General features: G+C 39.4%; 1 protein-coding gene across 7 annotated transcripts in view; it reads right to left on the reverse strand.

Moving 5' to 3' along the window:
- The window catches only part of ZNF536 (zinc finger protein 536), a 472,346-nt gene that overhangs the window by 333,557 nt on the left and 116,549 nt on the right, over positions 1 to 22,240 (reverse strand). For all 7 annotated transcript variants that reach the window (XM_072117185.1, XM_072117182.1, XM_072117181.1 and 4 more), the window contains exon 5: positions 4,547 to 4,656. The gene's annotated coding sequence lies outside the window, so the exon portion shown is untranslated. The remainder of the gene's footprint in view (positions 1 to 4,546; positions 4,657 to 22,240) is intronic.

Below are 22,240 nucleotides of genomic sequence, written 5' to 3' on the forward strand. Positions count from 1 at the left end.
CTCATAGGCGCTCTGGTGACATAACGCGGAGCGCCTAAGAAGGATTAGCATCATTTTTATAACTCTATATCAGCGAAATTGTGGTGTAAAGGGTTATATTAAAGGAAGTTTTGAGAAGATTCCATCAGTGAATCTGATGTTAGAAGTCCTTTAAAGTGCCTGCATGTATTTAGAAGAACACGGTTGCTTTTTTCCAGAGACCCCAGTTGTCAGTTGGTTGGGTCTGGTATCTCAGCTTTGCATTTACTTTAAGTGAAGTGGGAAAAGGTGCACTACCAGGCACCGCTGATGGACAAGGGTGTCACGGGTTCTGGAAAAAAGAACCATGACATATTTTTCAACAAGTGATCTAACTCTGAAATTACTTGCTTGAAAATAGGGAAATGATGTCGTCTCAACTCCAACTGTCCTATGACCTGTCTTACCTGAGGATTTCCGCATACCACCCTATGCCTACTTTATTCCATCACATAATGCAGAGATATTGGCACATATATTCATGCTAATGGTCTGAGTACTATGGGGCTTATCACAACTGAATATCGGCATCCCAAACAGAGTTCCTGTATACATTCCCAGCATATTGAGCATGCCTTTATCCAAAAAAGGTAGAGCTTTTTAAAACCATCCTAAATGGGGATAGAATTCCCGGGTTAAGAACTGGGTAATGTGATATTCTTCCACAACCATTGACCAAATATCATAACAGAGTAAATATATGTCATAGTAAAAAGTCCCCTCTTCAGGTTATGGGCCAGAAGAAGAACTGCGCTCAAAGGGACCTTTTAAATCTATGCATTAAAGGAGCATAAAGTGGGCACACCCAGGAGCAGCATATCCCAACGCACCACCTATAGCCTGCATCTGCTTAGGCAGGACCGGGTGCATAACTGTCCAGCCAGTGCAGGTGCCTGCAAATTTATTGGGAGCCCATAGCCTCAAGATAAAACCTGCATGGCAGGGGAAACATTATACCCTGGCGCACCTAGCTTCAGAGTATGATAAATCTCCACCATTTGTCTGTTTTCAGACTTTCCTGTCTCAAAAAGTAGTACAAGAAGCTAGACATTGGCCCACATTTATCAAATCAAGTGCAAACTGCAATATGCACTGCTCCAACAGAGTTCAACAACTTTGTTTTGGTGCACCTATGACAGTGTTGGCAAACCTATGGCACGGGTGCAAAAGGTGGCACTTAGGGCCCTCTTTGTGGACACCCAGGCCTCATTTCCCCAGCACAGAGTTCACCAGACATGACCTGCAGGCACAGGCAATGTTGATGCCACTCTCAAAGCGTTATTTCAAAGCAACACATTCTCGGCTTCTTCGGACGGTAGAAAGAGTGAGAAGGTATGGGCAGGGGCAGCTTATTGATGGATGTCTTCTTCTATTGAATTTGTGGTAGAACAGAGTGTTAAATTAATGTTATAATTGCTGTGTTGGCACTTTGCAATAAATGTGGGTTTTTTTTGTAATTTGGGCACTCAGTTTTGAAAAGGTTTGCCATCACTGACCTATAACATAGAGCATGTGACACAATTCTGTCAGACACTGCATGACAAATGTGGCGCATGGTCTGACTGTGCATCGGAAGGCCCCTTTCAGTGCAAAATTTTGTGTCACAGCTAAATGTAGTGCAAAGTAAAAGAATGTGCAAAGTCAGACAAAAAATGGTGCAGGCGCTTTAATGAATACATTTTTTTTTAATTTTCCTTTTGTCTTGCTACACAATTTGAAAGTTAAAACCCGCGCTCAGTCCGAAACGATTTGTATCGCATGAAAGCCAGTGCAGCTGCGCCACAATCCCAGTGCAAACCCCTGTTAAATACCTGTCAAAGCTGCGCAAATAGTCCGACGAAAGTGCAATCTGCGACCCTTAGTAAATAAGCCCCAGAGTGTTTACAGGTTCTCCCTGTGCCAAAGTAGCCACGTGTAGGTAAACAGACATTTATATAGCTCCACCTGTAATGTGATTGATGACCCTGAAGCTTAGCTTGAAAAGTGTAAGGCTGAGTCTTAGTGGGTTACAAACTAAAACTATGCCAACGTGGAGAGTGGAATTAAAGCGGCTGAAAGCATTTTCATTTTTAGTGGCCTGGCGTTCCCCAAATCTTTACTGAAATATGTAAACTCTGCACCTCTGAAGTTCCCACAATCCACTCCTCCAGCACAATCTAGTTTTGGATGTGAATGGAGAAGACATCTGCATCACCACATCTACATGATACATTAGGCAAAGTGTTTAGAAAGGAATTCCATCCCTCTGTTCTTCTCTTTTTTTTTAATTTAAAGCAACCTAACCAAGAAATTATAGCCGGCGGCATAGATTTAGCAATCTGGATAATAAAACGAACGCCTTGCCATAATTTGCCATTTCATCTCGTGTCTTTCAGTGAATCTATTTTTAATCCCCTCCCTGATTTGTTTATGTGAAACTGCTCTGAATAACAAGAGGCATTTCTAGGAAAAGAAGAAGAAAAAAGAAGAAATTCTGGCAAGTGGCTCCTTCAATGTCTCAACGTATCAGTTTTTCACAGGAAAAGTGTGGTCAGGCATCCATTCCATCATTTATAATCATAAAAAAAACCCACAAGAGCTTCCTTGAAAAATATGCAAATAAAATATGCAACAGGATATGATATTCGCTTACCAGATGTTTAGTCTTTGCCTTTGAAGTTTTCCTTTTAATCTTTTCTTGTAATATATATTAAATAGATATAGTCACTTTATCACGTGCATTGTGTGAGCTTCATGGTTGTAGCAATTAAAAGCCTGGTATATTTTTTGGTGCTTCTGTGCTGATAGAGCTACATAGTTACTTTTGTAGAACCATGAACAGAGCTTTGTCTGGAATTGGAGCTCAATCGAATGTAACTGACGTGCTAAGATGCAATATGAGATACATAACAGCGGTGCTTTTATATGGGAAAAAGATAGACCAAGTTAGACCATTCTACATGAGTTAGGAGTGACTACTACCCTCCTATAGTCTTCCCATTCCTTGTCAGGGAATAGGACAGTATCATTTTCAGGCTGTTTCGTACTCACCAGCTTGCCATTGTTGCTATGATAGTTATAAGTTATAAGTGGAGAACAGCCTTTACCACAGAGGGAAGTGACCACAACTTCTCATGACCTCATAAAGATTGCATGATCTGCCTATTCGGCATATAATCCAATACTATGTCGCTTCATAAAGTTCCAAAAAATCGCCAATGGCTTTGGGCATGTACAGAGCCAATATTGGAAAGATACAATTAAAGGGTTTGTCTGAGTTTTGAAAAAAAACTAAAGGTGGCCGGGAGCGGGCTGCTTAAAACAACAAAGATGTGCCCTCCGGTATCTAGCGCTGCTGTCGCTCTGGTCCGGGCGCCATGTAAACAAACATGGCCGCCGGAGCAGCGCTGCATTCAGCTTCCGGCCGGACCCGACAACCTTCTGGCCCGCATTCACAATGCTGTGAATAGGGACGGATAGGCGTACCCGGCCACAGCCGGCCGGAAGCTGAATGCAGTACTGCTCCGGCGGCCATGTTTGTTTACACGGCGCCCGGACCGGAGCGAAAGCAGCGCTGGATACCAGAGGCACCGGAAGGTAAGTACATCTTTATTGTTTTAAGCAGCCCGCTCCCGTCCACCTATAGTTTTTTTTCGGGAACTCTCGGACAACCCCTTTAAGGCTTCTGTTCCCCGTTAGTGATGTCTGCTACATGTAGGCCAGTCCGTTATCACAGAAACTTATACTAACAACAAAAAAAGGAAAAAACATAATGCAATATGTAGTTATATGAGCCCCAATCTCTTATACCTACCTGTGTACAAAGTCCGAGTAATGAAACCGAAGGCTGTCATCAGTGTTCACACTTCAAGTCATCATCACAGGGGTATATTATTTCTGGGAACTTCATTATTTTCATTATAAACTCTTTTGTGAAATTTTGTTCATACTTTTTAAGATGGACCCACAATGACAAGCCTCCTGGCTGCTAGGGTGCCAGCACCACAACAATCAGCTGTAAGCTGTGGGGGTACTGAGGAGTAAGTGCTCAATTTCCTTGTAGTGCCTCCACAGGTGAAGTGAAACATTGCAAAGCTTGCCATTGGCTGTCCATATAATATGTTCTGCAACACTATGCTCCAGATGTTATTTGAAAGGATGCATTATAATATATTGATTTATATCCTTGATCATGTGGGCTTTAGAGTCCAGTAGGCAGCATTATCATTGAGTATACTGAATATGGTATGCTACCTAGCTCCAAAGCCAACAATCAGCAGATATATAAATGAATAAATTACAATTTATACTAGATTTTTTTCCCACATATTGTATTCATTCTGCTTTGTGCATTCTGCTCTATAACATCCTGCACTGTTGACATCTTCAACTGCAATGTGCCGCTACATGTATGTGGACCTGTACAGATCTCTTGGCTTGTCCGAGAGCCTCATTTCTTTTTAATATTTGAATGTCAATCTCTAATACTGTTAATGTCCTAAAGCAGAAGACAAGTGAGGGCAGCCTGTATCTTCTATACAGTCCTTACCTCAACAACTTAAATGCATGCTTGGTTTAAGGGCAGACTGATGAAGACACTGCGACTTGTGGACCAGGAAGTGCTTTCCAACAAAAGCCGTCAATCTTCCTTCTCTTTCCCTGAAAGAAGAGAAAACACAATACAATGTCTTAAATTTTTTTAATAAAAATTAGAAAAAATTGCCAAATTGCAAAAGCTCCGACAGAGGTCAAGGAAAATCAGCGGAAAAGGTTAAAGATGAAATAAAACCCGGCGGCTATGAATGAAAATCTATCCCAGAGCAAGGCCACCGGTGACGTTCTTCAGACGGGAAGCCAAACACTCGGTGGCAGTGGGATCCTTCATTCTCATCAGATCAATACAAGCTTATATTTAAAAAGATTCCAAGCAGCTGCCATCTCTTGACAACCTGCATTTTGTGTGTTCGCTACTTGTGTGAGATCAGGGCAGGGACTGCGGAAGATGCAGCTTTTAATACCATTTACACCTGAAGACACAATTCCATTAAGAGGCCTTGTTTTGTTAAAGGGACATGGATTGATATTATTTTATTGGCAGTTGCTGCTAAGTCTCTTTGTCCTTCTGTGACTCGGCGGGACCTGCGCTTGCTTTTTAGATTTTTCTAAGCCCATTATATATACACATAGAATTTTCCAGCTTCCAACTCATCCTTTACCATAGAAAGTGAAGCTTGCAGCTAAAAAGCAGTCACCACTCTAATCATCTGTACAATATTTGGTATCAGGCATCCTAAATAGATTATCACCAGTCCATCTGTGTCATTATTGATTTATAAGGGCTTTAAGCTGCTTTAAAATGGAAGTTCTCCCGCTAAGGGGCTCCGTGTATATAAATCACAGCCGTACTCAAATATAACAGACATCACTCAACATATTGTTTCCCTGGCACCCCCCTCCTCCCTTTCCCTTTCCCTTCTTTCTTTTAAAACCATCGCAAGAAAGCGGAAAATGATAAATTGTTTCTAATATACTGATCTAAACTGATATGCAAATGGCGGGTGTATTTTTTAATATATTACTTGAGAGGGAAAAGAAAAAAAAAGCATCATTAACATATGAATGCTATATGCAAATGCAAGTGACAGAGCAGATGTTGATGAATGTAATTGACCTATATGTGAATTGCATTAGAAGCCTTAACGCTATTAATTCACTACCCCAGAAACTCGATATTGTCCAAAAACTAAATTCTGTGAAAACGAACACTGGAAGTGATTTTGACAGAGATCCAGGGACACTGGAAGAAGGTCACTGTCCGTCATCAACGTGCCTGTCATTTGCATTCATGTCTCTGAGATGACATCATCATGTGACCGTGTGTATCGATCATTTAATAGCATAATGAAAACTGGAGGGGGGTATGTCCCCTCTATCAACCCCCTCCCCTCTTATTTATGTTTCCTTGTCATAAATACAGTCCTATGCATGACTGCTCTTTGGTGCCATTTCATTCTGTTTATATTTAATCGCCCCCCCCCCAAAGGCTTTTGTCCATGGACCACCCTGTATATGATAATGTATTAATGCCCTCTACGTTACAGCCAGTGAGCTGAAACCCCCCTTTCCCAATCCCCAGTCTTGCAGCATAAGTGTGAAGCGCCATTGTGTATATATAGCCGGCTAACAACTATGACACATAGTAATAAGAACATACTTAATAAATTACTGCTTTCAGGTCTAGCAAGCTGACATTTCTCTGCAAGGGACAATTTTATATTTGTGGCACTGAACAAAATTGCTTCATAGGAAGGCAGTGTGGATTAGCATAAAAATTAACACTTAAATTTCAGCTTATTTTCCACCCTCTCTTCCTGCCACAACAATCAATTTCCCTTATAAATCTGATTAGATTTTACGATGCTTGTTATTCAAAGCATGTCTCGGCACAGCATTCACAGGCACCAAGACTATTTGTTTAAATAGGAAAAAAAAAAGGCAGATAAAAATGTATAGGTATTTTTTATTTTTTTTATTACCCATTCCTCAGCACTTCCCTTTTCTCATATTGTAACATCAGTAATTGATTGCACACATTAATTAACATGTAAGGTAGAATTGCTGCATTATGCATGATTTATTTTTTCATATCTTGTTGGTTCCTTTGCTTGCTGCCCTTGTTGTATTGAGGACACTGGGCTCAATTCGGGTCCAAGCACAAATGCCAATGTTCGTTCCCCTGAAAGTTATTAATGTCAGATACGAAATGAGGTTTTTTTTTACCTTCACCTCCTTTTACTAATCCACCAAAGCTGTTAGGAGTAATGCAAGCTTAAACACAACTCTGTGAAATGATATAGAGCAGGCGCTGATAACATGCAAATATCTTCATTAAGGCGTATTTAAAAACAGGCTGGAGGGACACGGTGTGGTCAAAAAAACGCTGTTAATTAAAAAAAGTCCAAAGAATGGCAGTAAAAGTTAGACGTCCATCAGCTGCTCAAATTGCCAATATGCCAGGATGGCATTTTGATTGCAAATTTTTACGGTGTTTAGTAAGGACACAAAGTCTTAACGTATTTAGTATTTTAATAGACTTAAATTAGAATTCCAAACCTATCAGTATGGAAATGTCTCACACAGCCATGTCATGTTTACCAAGGAACACAGTATTCCCCTACCTCTAAGAGGTGCTAGATCTACACTGAAATCTTTAAGATGATGCATATTTATACATTATATAACACATAAATATATTGTATGACACATACAGTTTTGTTTTATGTGCATTGCTTAGTTTTCTTTAGTGCACCATTATGGTGAACACATTTTCCAACCAAGACAGATAGGCCTGGTGTTTGTTTTCATGGCTCCCTCACCCTGTTCTTGCTAACAAGGATAGACCATTACTCTCTATGCATGTCATGGGTTAATTCAATTGCTTGCATATCCTTGCTTGGTGGAGATGCTTTTCCTTCTTTGCTGCATGATAGGACCAGTTTATTTCCCAAATTGGGTAATGAGTACATAACAGAGGGGAATAAAGAGCCACTGACATATTTTAAAGGGAATCTCATCAGTTTTGACCATACAACGCTCCAGACAGTGTTAGGTATCATCCCTTGAGATCTGTTTAGACATACATGTGTGTGTGCTGTTAGCAGCAGGACTATGAAAAATGCATTAATTTTCCAGAATTGTAACAGAATTCAGATATTTTGTATTGGTGTATAAGATCTCTTCACTAAACTACTGCACAGCCCATCTCGTATGCTCGAGGTAAGAGCAAGAGAAGGCATCTGCTTTGATATTATAGCAGAGAGATGGTGAAGTTTGACTGCAGAGATCAGGGAACACGGCAGATTGAGGAGCCTCCCCCAATGCTCCAAGTCCAGCTGTAATCCTGGAGTAAAAAATGTGTGACTCTCAATATAGAATGAAGAAATTGATGGCAATCCATGTAGCCTGAACAGTGTCATGTGTACTGGTAAGTGAAATTACGCTCATTTGGATGCAAGCTGTAGGTGGAGTTTCTATTTAGTTCCAAGAAAATCCTTCAAATAGAATGTAATCTAGATGTGTTAACATTTGTCATAATGCTTGCTACTTTTGATTTTAGGTAGGTTCTTTGAGAACTTCAGCTATAAATATATGGACTTTGATCTTGCTTAGAGTCAAATTTTAAGTTCTTGTCGGAAAGTTCTAGAAGGACAAGTGGTATAGTAGAGATGTACTGATGTGTTTGTTTTTATTACCAGGTAGGAGGTAGTGCCTCCCTGGGTGCTGGCCAAGTGATGTAGGTAGGGGTCTCCTTCACCCTCTATGCTCTCTCCTATATAAAAATCAATATAGCCCTTGGAGGGAGCCCTATCTGTGACATTTGTGACACAGGTGCTGCAATGACATCATGATATCAGCAGGGCCCGGGTGAAGAAGCAGTGGCAAATCTCTACTGGAGTTGGACGTTAGGTAGTATAAAGTAGTACAATAGTAAATTATTTTAATATAATATATTCAGGAGAAAGATGTAGAACTGTTAGAAATCATTTTGGGAGAACTGTATATCTTTTTTTGACTTGGGCACTTTTTTGAGATTCGCTGATTTCTGTAGTATTTCAAAAATGACCCAGAATGTGTCCTAACAACAGGGACACGATACATGCAGAGTCCCATAGTCAGGCCAGCTCTTTAGAACACATTATGAAAAGAGCTTATGTGTGCCATATGGTGAGTTCCTCAGAGTGTAGTTGTGTGAGACAATAGTGGAGATACCTTCATGAGTTTCCAACCAGAAGGGTGTGTAGCAACAATTACTCTAACTAAAGGAACCTACCTTATATTTTATGATTACTAGCCTATCAGTTGATATAGATCTGGGAAAGATTAATGGACCTATAAACATTTACTACAAAAAAAGAGACCAATATTAGGAATGGCACCTGATAATGGGGTGCCCCAGTACAGAATTTGTATAGGGAACCAGGAGCTACAAATTGGATCTTTTCAGACCATCCGAGGAGACTTGTATGTGTTACCAATCTGTGGTCTATGAATATCACATAATAGTGACACATCCACTTTGACATGATGGACATCTGAGATTTACTGAAGGTGAAATGCCCATTAATAGGTCATGTATATGGATTACCCCTTTCTAATTATAATAATGAGGCATTTCCTTCCATAAACATTATTTACAGAAAACCCTTCAATCAACAAGACAGAAGAGTAGATTCAGGTCCAGCTACAGCTTCCGTCAAGGGCATCAAGTGTAATGAAAAGACTACTTTTTGGGTTCAGGTACAGACTCTGTGAAGGTATATTTCTTCTTTGGAATGACATGAAATAGTTACAACCTTTTGCTCAATAAAACAATGTTGACTGAAGCTAAAGATAGCATTATGGTGGAAGGTTTGCATCACAAACAAAGAACCTTTTGTGGGAATGAGATGCAAATGATATGCTAATCACACACAATCATAAGCATAGCCTATTAACTAAGTTCGATTAATGTTGAAGCCACTAAATAATGTCACAATAATTACATCATATGCACACCTGGCATTAGCTCCCACCCAGACCCCTGAAATGGGGGATATTGCTGGAGATAGGCCAGACATGCAAATTCTATTCAAGAGGGATTATTCCCAGTGAGCACAGACACATATCTCTCTTAATATGTGACATTTCAGACGGAGACTGGTGGGATAGACGACAGTTCACTCATTCTGGAGAACCTCTTAAGACTGAGCCCCATTTACAATGTCTTTATTAATTTTCACAGATGGGGTCTATTGATGATGTTGTGGCTTTCAGTGTTTTGCCTCTCAAGGGAATGCCTATATCTTACAATTTGGATGGAGGCAAGTCTTGAAGACTGCTCCATGATAAAATAAGTCTTGGGTTATAAAAATCCAACTTCCCTTCAGGTATAAATATTCAAACAAAAAATTTTGCCTTGTAGGGACCTTTTACCTTTTATAATATGGAAAGAAGACATTGAACATAAAAAAACTGCTTGGTTGAGACATTTAGTTTTTACTTGGATACAATAGATCCCATATACTAACAGCTTTAAGATGAAACTCATCAACACACATAGCCATTAAATCTGAGAGCTGTTCCTGGCATACAACAGCCAGACCTCTGCCCATTTAGATAAAAGGCACTCCATGTTGTGGCCACACATGAATGGCATGAGTCCATCAGACCTGGAGTTCCAGTTTGTAACTTGCTGTAGGTCAGCAGTGGCCCCACCTTCTTGACATCCACATACTGAAACAGCATTTCTGAGCAAGTACTATCCTGATGGAACGATCTATCTATAATGGTATAATCTGAGAACTAAGGACTAAAAGGCATTAAAGTTCTTCTAAATTCATATGTTCCTCACTGATGACAAGAAATTAAACATTCTTAAGAAAATTACCCACTTTGGAGAGCCCCTTTTCAGTTCCTATTCTTTGTCTTTATATTTGCCCTACCTAAGCCAAATGATCAAGCACCTACACTGTTTTCTTAAGATTACGTGGGCCCTTTACGATACAAACTCATGGTTTGAGTCCCACCACTGAAAACCAATGACAATTAGATTTTCATCTTGGGGACAAGCCCAATAAGAAAAGGTGACATCCACAATCGATAACCCCTGAAAGACTCCAAACACTAACTTCCAGCTTACTTCCATCATACCATCAAACCATTTCTTAAAATGTCCTTATTTTGACCTTAAAAGCTCTAAACCTGAGCTGCCTGCTGGAGGGTTAATATACTGTATCATATCTGTATGAAATGTACATAATCTGCATTGTAATTCCTGGTTACCCGACTGTAGAGTTTACAGGCCAACACATATTTAACCCTTAATCTCATCTGAGTAACAATTTTTTGATTCATCAGTAGGTTTTGCGAGCGCAGTTTATTTTCACGAGTGTGCATTAATTAACCCCGCATGTCCTATCTCCTGGCCTATCAAGCCAAGGACATTCATTTAAACATGTTTATTATGAAATGTTTGCATTCTGCACATTTGTGGCCCACACACGCACAGATTATTTCATCCCGTTCACTGGAACATTTTTTAAAAGTTAAAAGAATGCATTGTTTTTGATTACTAAACTCTTTTGGCACTTCCAAATATGTCTTTTGAAGCTTAAGTTCTCTGTATTCAAAGATCTGGAGATGAACAGAGAGGTTTGTATGGAGTACAAAATTTCAGAAGCAGTAAACTGACTGCATTGTGAACTAGAGATAAGACATGCAGATCTATGTAGTGAACTACAACACACAGTATGCAGAGGCATGGTGGTCTTATGTGGTGACAAAATGGGCTCCCTGCCAGTGGACTTCTGTGGATATAGATTTTGTAGTTGTTGTGATGCCTGGAGGTTAAGAACATGGGTGAAGGTGTGGCACCCTGCTGAATGCTGGTGCTAGATACCTGCTTCTGGCAGAAGATCCATTATTTGGCACCTACATAAGGTTATTTGGTTATGGACTGAAGTCTGGAGTAAGTGAACAAAACATGTTATTCCTTGTACCCTGCTGACTTATGACTCACAGACCCTAGACCTCCTATAATACCTGTTTATGACTGATCACTGCCATGACTGTTTCCATCTATACATCTATGCCTTACTGCATGCAGTGGTAGGGATTCCTTGATACTATTGTAGATAGGATATTTGCAAGTGACCTACACCTTCATGTGATATGACCCACGGGCAACAGAGGGGGTACACAGAGTTTAAAGGCATCTACAAATGCTTTCTATAGCTTACAGACCAAACAAAAATACAAGAAGCGACAGCACTCACATAGTAGTAATAAAAATTAAGTCTTTAATTCACCCAGTGGCATAGCGGCGTTTCCACTCCCAATGAGTCTTTTTCAAACATTTAAGTTTCATGTGAAACCCTGCACCAGGATTGCTAGTGGCGGGCACCCACAGCAGCTTGATAGGTCTTGGTTACCTGTGGTTGCTGTCTCCCCTCTACTTCTGGATAGTTAGGCACCATATATCCTGTCCAGACACCATTTTAATTCTCTGGTTTGTTATATGCTCCATATATAATGATACTTACTTCTGTGTATTCATTTGGAGATTTTTTTTTTTGTAAATTATTATTTTTACACAGTAAAGCAGATAATTTGTTGGAATTTTTTTAATTTAAATTTGGTAAAGATTTTTTATTGGGACTCATAGTTCTCGCCATAACTGAGGACGGATTAGGAAGCCATTAAGTGCGCACAAGTAAAAATACCGGCTTGTAATGGGGCTGGTAAAAAACATTAGCTGAACAGTGAAAATACCAGCCAAACCTAAATTACCAGCTACATCGCAAAACTTGACACAGCAACTTAAAGTTATACTTTTATTGATAACTGGTCTTATGTCAATAATATTTTAGTCCTAAAAAAACCTTTAAACCTATGCTATAAAGTATTTTTTACGATGATCTAAGAAGTCATTTGTGAAGAAGACCTGTACTCTTATGTTGTCTATCTATGCCCTTCTTAGTCCTCTTATCCCCTCTCCAGTTTTGCAATAATACAAGTACATTGTGGGAATTGTTATTTAAGCAATTACCCGGTCCAGTTCGCAACATCTGCAGCCAGAATATGAGTGTGAGAAAGAGATGGTGTTGTATCAGTGCTCTGTGTGTGTATCCTGGTACCGGGCAGATGGAAGTTCTACACTGAAGCTGTCATCTTTTGATTAAGAAAAGGAAATGATTTCACTAAAAAGCTATTCCCTCTTGTGTTGTTTAGTTTGTGCTGTGATGGCTCTTTACCACTGATCTGGACACATTTATTGAGCCTCGTAAGTAACTCTATTCTTACCACCATTGCTGAAACCTTAACAAACTCCCTTTTACCTTCTGCCAATTATCTAAATATCATAACTATAAAATATCTTAAAAACCCCTCCTCTACCCTCTGCCTCCCCCTACTTTAAACATCTTTGCTGCAAAGTTGCAGAATATAAACAGCATCAGAATCATCCTAAATGATGCCTTAAAAGCTGCTCTTTAAAAAAAAAAAAAAAAAAATTGTAGAGCTTCCATCTGCTTGATGATTTTTGTTTTTTTCTCACCCTCTCCCTCCATCGGCTGCTATGTGCCAGTGTAGTGAACCGTGGCTTGCTAAAGAGATTGCTAGGGTCACACACTGCAAAAACAAAGAGCAAAGCCGCAATGATTGAATCCTTTTTGGATAATATGTTCATAAAACTCAAAGATTATTTGTTGTTTTTCAACTATTCTATATATAGGTTGTCTGATTTCATGAGGGTCCTGAGAGGTAAATTATTTAAGTGATGCAGCTTTATGGAAAGTTCACACTGGTAGTAAAATCCTCCTCAAATTCTGCCTCCTTCTGCCAGATTTTTCTATTTTGATGACTTATCGTCAGAAAAAAAATTGACTGAACTCCCAATTAAATTACTGGAAGCCTAATATCTGCTTCCGAAAACCACTTCAAAATCTGTGCTGAAAAATCTTGAATCCAGACTTTTTTACTCTTCACTAAAAATATGTTTACATAGGCAGAATATACAATTGTACATTTTCAAAATTTTAACAAAGTTTTCATTGCATTGATTTTAATAGAAGGCTACTACGGGGCTGAGCAAGTTTCCCCCGTATATCAAGCAGAAACACCCCTTGATAAATAAGTGGATGGCTTCCACTTTGGAAATTAACGCATTAAGGACGCAGCCATTTTGGATTAGACTCATTTTTGAGTCTAACATGTGTTGCTTTATATGGATATAATACTTTAACTTACCAAATGTTAGGGGTACATTTTGGCTGATATGTGATTGCATTTATTTATTTAAAAAAAAAATTCAATTTGCCATTTAAAAAATTCTAAATTATCTCCTTTTTAGAGAGATAGATCTTCCGCCCACAATAGTTATTAACAAACAATTCCCAAAAGTCTGTTTTATGTTTGCATGTTTATAATTTTTGAAGTGTCTGGATATTTTGACTTCTTTGTCAATCATTTTTGTTTTTAATAAACTTTGAAATATATAATATTAGAAACCCCCTATTAATTACACCTATTTCAAATCTGCACCCCTCAAACAGCTTTTAGGAAGATTGCTAACCTTTTCAGATCTGTGTAAACCAAAACGGAGGTGACATTTAGAATGGTCTAATTTTATTGGTAATGTGTTCATTTAGCCCTAAAATGTACACATTCACAAAGGATAAAGAGAGAAAACCCATCTCAAAATTTGTTATACAATTTCTTCCTAGCACGGAGACACTCCACATTGGGATGATACTTGTTGTATGAGTGCACAGCGAGGTGCAGAAGGGAAATATGTGGAATAGATTAAATCTATGAGGCAATGGAATATTGATCTATAGATAGATAGACAAACATAAGTGATAGAGGAGGGAAACAGATATGCTGTAAGGATAGATAGATAGATAGATAGATATGAGATAGATGATAGATAGGAGATAGATAGATAGGAGATAGATGATAAATAGATAGATAGATAGATAGATAGATAGATAGGAGACAGATGATAGATAGATAGCTAGCTAGATAGATGGATATATAGATAGATAGATAGATAGATAGATAGATAGATAGGAGATAGATTATAGATAGATAGATAGATAGATAGATAGATAGATAGATAGATAGGAGGTAGATAGCTAGATAGATAGATAGCTAGATAGCTAGATAGATAGATAGATAGATAGATAGATAGATAGATAGATATGAGACAGATGATAGATAGATAGCTAGCTAGATAGATGGATATATAGATAGATAGATAGATAGATAGATAGATAGATAGATAGGAGATAGATTATAGATAGATAGATAGATAGATAGATAGATAGATAGGAGGTAGATAGCTAGATAGATAGATAGCTAGATAGATAGATAGATAGATAGGAGACAGATGATAGATAGATAGCTAGCTAGATAGATGGATATATAGATAGATAGATAGATAGATAGATAGATAGATAGATAGATAGATAGATGGATACATAGATAGATAGATAGATAGATAGATAGATAGATAGATAGGAGATAGATAGATAGATAGATAGAAAGATAGGAGACAGATGATAGATAGATAGATAGATAGATGGATACATAGATAGATGGATAGATAGATAGATAGATAGATAGATAGATAGATAGAAAGATAGGAGACAGATGATAGATAGATAGATAGATAGATAGATAGATAGATAGATAGACTGATAGGCATATGACACACTGGTTTATACTGCAGGAGGATAAGAAGAACATGTGAATGTTTTACAGTATATTCTCCTCAGCCTCCTCCTCTCTGTTAATGACTTGTCATCAGCCACAATTATCTTGGTGACAGACAGTAAACACTCGGCGCAGGCTCCTTGGAGAGGAAGACATTTCTGATTTTATATGTTATTACTATTTATGTTTCTAGACATGGATGACTGAATTATAACCACACAGGAGGACACAGAGATGTATACAGCACCAGTGCTGGCATTATACATAAAATAAGCTTCCATTAATCACAGATGTATGTTATAGGAATATATTATGAGTTTCTGTGTGTGTAGATACAGTATATGTATCAATTGAAAGATACAATAGATAGGTGTATATGTTACATCATGTACACATCTATGTGGCCTTTGTCGACATCAGTCAGTTAGCATCTTTCTGCTGGCCAATCTGTAATGCAGAAAGTAAAGTAGTACCCCTAAAAAGAATGAGTTTTTATGGCAATCTACCATCAAAATCAAGCATGATAAACCAGGGGCACTTACTCATAGATCCCGGTACCATGACTGTGGTAATTTTCTATTTGTTATACATGGTCTCTATCCTTTTAAAATGAACTTTTATAATTATGCGAATTAATATGAAGTCCTCCTGGGGATATTATCAGAGCTCCTCCATGTTGCAGATTCATAGGCTCTTACAGTGAGCAAGAAGCACTGCCTCCCTCCCACTGTGTCCAACTCCAAAAGGTATAAAAAATTATGACATTTTCTTTAAATGTCTGTTCTATTCCTGATTTAAGGATATAGGCCAGGGCATAGCAACATTTATTGGTCCAAGGACAACATTGTCATCCTGCACAACTTTAAGGAGCCAAATCAGTAACCAGCATCACAGCACTGAACAAAATGACACTGCAGAGATTATAAGTACCACAGTACAGCAATAAATCCCACCCAGCAACCTAATACTGCATAATGGAGAGACCCCCAGAGCAGACAAATAATACTGGAGACCCCATATCAGACTATAGTACTGTAGACCCCCTAGAGCTGACAGGAGCAGGAGAGGAGCTGGGAGCAGTACATTACAGCTGACAAATACTTACCACTCCTGGGTCCTCTCCCGTACCTGTGGCTGTCCTGCTCTGGGTCCTAACCTGATGCATACAACCAGCATCAGTAGTCAGGACACTGAGTAGAGCAGCAGGAGAGGACACAGGTGCTTTGTGCACTTCCCATCTGCACTCTACTATACTCAGCCTTAAGCACCAATGAATGCTTCCATCAGTAATGGCAGCACTATTTGGATTCTGACTTTCAGCAAGGTGCGGGATGCAATTGGAGACTTGTGGCTTGTCGGCCGCAGGTCATGTAACTCTGCTCCAGGCTTTTTGTTGTGATTAATGTGGCTGCACTTTATGTACCTGCTCAGTAGTAAAGCTCCTCCACTAGTCTACTGATCCACAGCCTTGCTGCCAGCTGCCCTTCACATTGTGACCCCCTTACACCCTCAGACTGTGACTAATAGTACCCCCTAATATCATGGACTCTTCATACTGTAGCCCCAAGTTCCCCTTATTGCTACCTAATAAAAAAAATAATAAACACCAGATACTCACCTCTCCCCTTCCCCAGCAGCAGCTCTCCAACGCATGTAAAGTCCAACACATGGAAGAGGCAAACTGGACAAAACTTGCATCAACTGGGCAGATATCGGGTCTAGTGATCTAGTTATACATATGCTTTTCAAACTAATGTGTGGTAGATAAGGGACCCACATACACCTGCAGCTGGTCCTGGCACCAACAAAATGATTAGGATAGATCTCTCATGAAGCAGATCAATGCCCCCATCCCGATCTTATAATAAATGAGCCCCTTTATCTTTGGTGTAGACAGGAGTGTGATCTGTGTGCGCCTCAGCAGCTCCGACCTCCTCATCTCTTGTTTATACTGCCAGATCTTATAAAGCGGCAGATTCTCCTTTCATGCTTTATCTAAAACACACTAGGAAAATAAATGAGAACCTTGGAGTGAAATGATTGTCTTCTCAGGATTTCTATAGCAGAGACTGCTGTGAGACACTAGCGGAGAGCGGGTGTTCCTCTGTCAGGAAACATGCTATATCAACATTAATACTGCGCTCGCCTCTTAATACGGTTATAAAACTGATTCCCTTTGTACGCTATTAACCCCCTGCGCTTTGAAGCCTCGAAACAAAAGTGCCGCTTGTACAAAGAAGGTAGACAGCACACAGACGAGTGCGATACGGCGCTCAGATCCATAGGCGAGTTGAGGAGGTTAATCAGCCAGGGATTTACTGTAGCAGAAGAGAAATGTATTCACATGCGAACAGATCAGTATATGGCAACTGAAAGTGAAGTGAGTGGGGGCCATAGTGCCACTGGAATTCTTAAAATACTAGTCAATGATTCCTAGAAAGTGGTCAAGGTAGACAATGATCAAAATTGAGGGCCCACTCCTGAGACCAAATGAGCATAGGTTCGCTATTTCATATATATGACCTCTTTGATATGGCAGTGTGTGTAAATTTTGGGGCAGGATATTAGTTCAAATTTACATCTATTAAAAAGTTCTGCACCACTTTCTTAAAGTGTAAAGCAAAGCCACCTTTAACCTCATCAGCCAGAAATTCCTTTCCATCAAATGGCTGTAAACGGAGAGTCATGTGATCATAACTGTCTGTGACCAATTTACCTTTCAGGACCTTATGATAATATTCATGAATACAAGCTTAGGCTTCATGTACTCGAATGTTCTCTCACCTGGGCCAGTTCCCGGGCATAGCACATGGCCGGGTGCAAAAGAGGGGGATAAGCACTCTTCATCCCTCTCCACTCCATAGAAAGCCGTGCGACCGTGGACACATTCTGGCTAAGGATAGGACGTATCTTCTGTGATGTGGCCGCCCTGCCAGGTTGTGCTGTGGTCAGACACGGTGTGCTCACCGCACTGTGACCATGTACTATAGACCTCTATTGTGGCCCTGATCTGGTGCGGTCAGATAACAGCCACAAATATGGTTGTGTGCATGTAACCTTAAGCTGAAGGGTGTCTAACCCCTTTAAATGGAGTTTTCATACTGATGACCCTTCTTCAGGAAGGTCATAAGTATGTGATCGATATGGGTCCAACCCCTCAAAACCACTCGATCACTTATTTCAGATTCCTCCAAAATGCGTACATTAATAGTCAGGCAGTTTTCATATTGATCCCATATATTTGGGATAAAAAGCAAGCTGCAGATCCAATTAAGTCACCAAACCACAACCACAAGATTCTTATCTTTAATATCACACTTTGTTTCTAGGTTCTATAGAACCTGAAATGACACTCCCCCTGCAGTCTCTAAACCTGACTCATCTCAGGCAAATATGACACTTCTTGGATCATTTTCACATGACTTGGCATGAGACTTTTTTAATAGAAAAAAAGGACAAGATTACATATAAAAGAGAAAATTCTAGAAAGGACATTTCCTACCCTACTTGAGGGGGCTAGTACCTTAATGGGCTAAAATCTGGTGACAGAATGTCAGATGGTCTGAATTAATCCATTTTCGTTACTTCCCCTTTCTAACACATCAACAAAATGGGTAGTACATTAGTCAAAAGGCTTAAAACACTGGATAAAAACTGCATTGAATACTCATAGATGGAGCATCCAGACAGTGTGTGGTAGCTTTGGAGTTGAAATTGGTTTCCTTGAAGGAATCTCCATTTTGACTAATGTTCTCTTTTATTTCTTTTTTGGCTGCTTCTGAGCCTCCATGTCATGCAGATCATTATTTGGGAATGCCATAAGTCAGATAAACATAGTTAAAACAGTGACATGAAAGCTCTGTGATAGAAATGTTGAAATGAGTTCAAGGAGAGGAACATTTGCTCGCCTCGTGTGCAGCTTTATTCTGGGTAAAAAAATGTCGACTCTATAAAGAGTGAAAAACCACTTTAAACAAATTAACTAAACAATTATCATTTATAAGAAAAGGATATTAGAGTTCACTACTGAGTGTCCTGCTTATTATCACAGGATATAGTTTTTCCTTGGCAAATTCTCCATCTTTCCATGGAATGGATACAAAATAACAAATCATTGTCAAACTGTATGCACTTACTCTTTGCAAACAGTTTATGGAAGGGTACACAAGTAAATGAACAATCAGATATTACATCCAATTACAAAAGAAGACTACAGATGGCACTGAGGGACAAAAAGATAACAGGCTAGAGAGACAGCAAACAGAAGGAGGCTCATAGAGGGGAATTATTAAAGGGGTAATCGAACTGTTATAAAAATTTACGTGCCAGGCTGGGGAATTAAACAAAAAAAAAAAAGAAAAAAGAACTCACCCACTCCAGCGATGCCAGCGTCCCATGCCATGGTTTGTCTGAGCCGGAAGTTGTTGGAGTGGAGCTTCCATGCCCCTGTAAACAAACAGAGGCACGGCTCTGACGGACTGCAGCGAGGGACACAGAGAGCTCTGGAGCAGGTAAGTACATGTTTACTTTTTAAACAGCCCTCCCTAGCTCGGCTGGTAAATCTTAATAACAGTTGGACAACCCCTTTAAGGGTAAAAACTAATATTGCGTGATGTTGCACTATTGTGCTAAATATATAATTTTCCATAGTGAAAAGGAATTGGAATTTACCTGTTACTGGATAGTTTTTAATACCTACTATGAGCTAGGCATCAAAAGAGCACAAACCATTATAGTAGTTGAAATGAGTTGAGATAAGTTGAATCAACCTGCAACATTGCAGTTAAAGAGACACTAGCCACCTACTATCAGTTAACTGCACAGAAAGCACCAAGAGTACAAATCAGAGTACAGAAGTATCTTGTACATCAATATTTGCAGTGGTAGGAGTACCATGTGACCCTATTGCTATGCCACATAATGTAGTTGTACACCAGTATTATAAATGGCACATACTACAAATGTAAATTCCATTAACATGACAAATGGCATGTTGCACTATTGTAGCTGTATTGTAATAGCATTTGTCCTGTCCCCTTTGCAGAAAACCACCCCCAAATATGATTATTTCATCCCCATGCTTCACGTTTGGGATAGTGTTCTTAGGATTGTGCTCATCCTTCTTCCCCCAAACCCAGCAAGTGAGTTCTATTTTGGTCTCATCTGACCACATGATCTTCTCCCATGCCTCCTCTAGATCATTCAGGCTGTCAATGGGGGACTTCAAACAGGCCTGGACATGTGCTGGCATGAGTAGGGGACCGTGCAGGTCCTGCATGATTTTAATCCATGCTGGCGTAGTGTGTTACTAACTGTACTCTTTGAGACTGTGTTGCCCGCTGGCTTCAGGTCATTGACCAGGTTCTCCTGTGTAGTCCTGGACTAATTCCTAACTTTTCTCAGAAGCATCCTTACCCCACAAGGGGAGATCTTCCACGGAGCCACAGACCTAGAAATATTATCATATAGATTATCATATCATATAGTGTTTCATTTATAATAATTGTGCCAGCAGTTGTTGTCTTCTCACCAAGCTGGTGCCTTGTGTTCTGTATCCCATTCGAGCCTTGTGCAGATCTACAATTTTGTCCCTGGTGTCCTTATAGAGCTCTTAGGTCTCATGGTGGAGAGGTTGGAGTGTAATTGATTGAGTATGTGGACAAGTGTCTTTTATACAGAAAACAGAGTGCAGAGTGGGAGGAGCTTCTACAAGAAAATCTAACAGCACTGAGAGAACCAGAATTCTTGCTCATTGGTAGGGGATCAAATACATATCCTATCCAATAAATGCTAATTAATTATTTATAAATCATACAATGTGATTTTCTGGATTCTTAATAGGTGGGATAACTTGCAAAATCGACTTAGGATAAAGTCCCCCAATGTAATTACAAGTGGGGAACTACCTTGTTTTTACCTTGTTTTATTAATTTTTTTACTATGCAGAATGAATATTATTATAATTTTCTACCCTATGTTGGTACAGGGATGCAAGTAAAAGATGTGTGTTATTTTCCTTTTTTTAAGAGGTGGGTGGTTTTTTCATGTTTTTAAGGCTTTGTTTTTTTTTTTAAATTATGTGCAGTGCATCATACTGCCGGTTACAGATACTCTGAAATGGCCTAATAGAAAGTGGACACCGGGCTGCCATGAGACGTCATCAGCATCCCGAGATTGCAGCTGTGGGGTGCCGATGTGTGACAGACGGAAATCACTCTGTCTACAGCCACCAAGACAACATATTGGTCAATATCTGACCGTAACACCTGAAGAGGTAGACACCTGCGAGTGGAACATTTCCAATCCCACATGTTAGTATTGGGGCTGGACTGTGAGCACTGGTCCTGCAATCTTCTTCTGATGTAGAAAGGTGTTGCATCAGAAAAAATACCCTTAATGACTGCCATACGAGCTGATAGGGTGGTCATTTTTGGGTTAAAAACACAAATGATGAGGGGAACTAATGGCTTCCATCTTGTGTGATGGTTGAGTCTTAGCTTTGACTAAAGCAAAGAGAAGGTTCACAAAATGAGAGCAGGTTTAGTTTTCAAAGTGTTGTATCGTCCATGAGCTATCCACTGATTTAATGGATAGTACACAGACACATTAATTTCTGTAGGTTCATACACAAGTATGTGCTTTCCATGTGTGTGAGCCGACTGCTTGACCCAAAACTCAGAGCAGAAATGACATGAACAGGCCACAAACTACAGACCAGAGATACATTGAGAATGCACATGCATGATGGCTAAGCCTGCAGAAGGTAACAATGAAAAGAGACCTTAAATATTGTAGTTACCTCCTGGGATTAAAAATCTTAAACCTTATATGAATTTGGGAATGGACAACTGTTGACATTCTTGAGATAATGAAGTCCAATATTATAACATTACTAAAACTGGGAAGTGTTTTCTCTCTTAAGTCAAGGACTTCTTTAAAGACCAGTAAAGAGTTAAACACTGATTCTCAGGAGAGATTTATTTTAATACCA

This window comes from Engystomops pustulosus, chromosome 7 (genome assembly GCF_040894005.1).
Source record: "Engystomops pustulosus chromosome 7, aEngPut4.maternal, whole genome shotgun sequence".
Taxonomy (NCBI): Eukaryota; Metazoa; Chordata; class Amphibia; order Anura; family Leptodactylidae; genus Engystomops; species Engystomops pustulosus.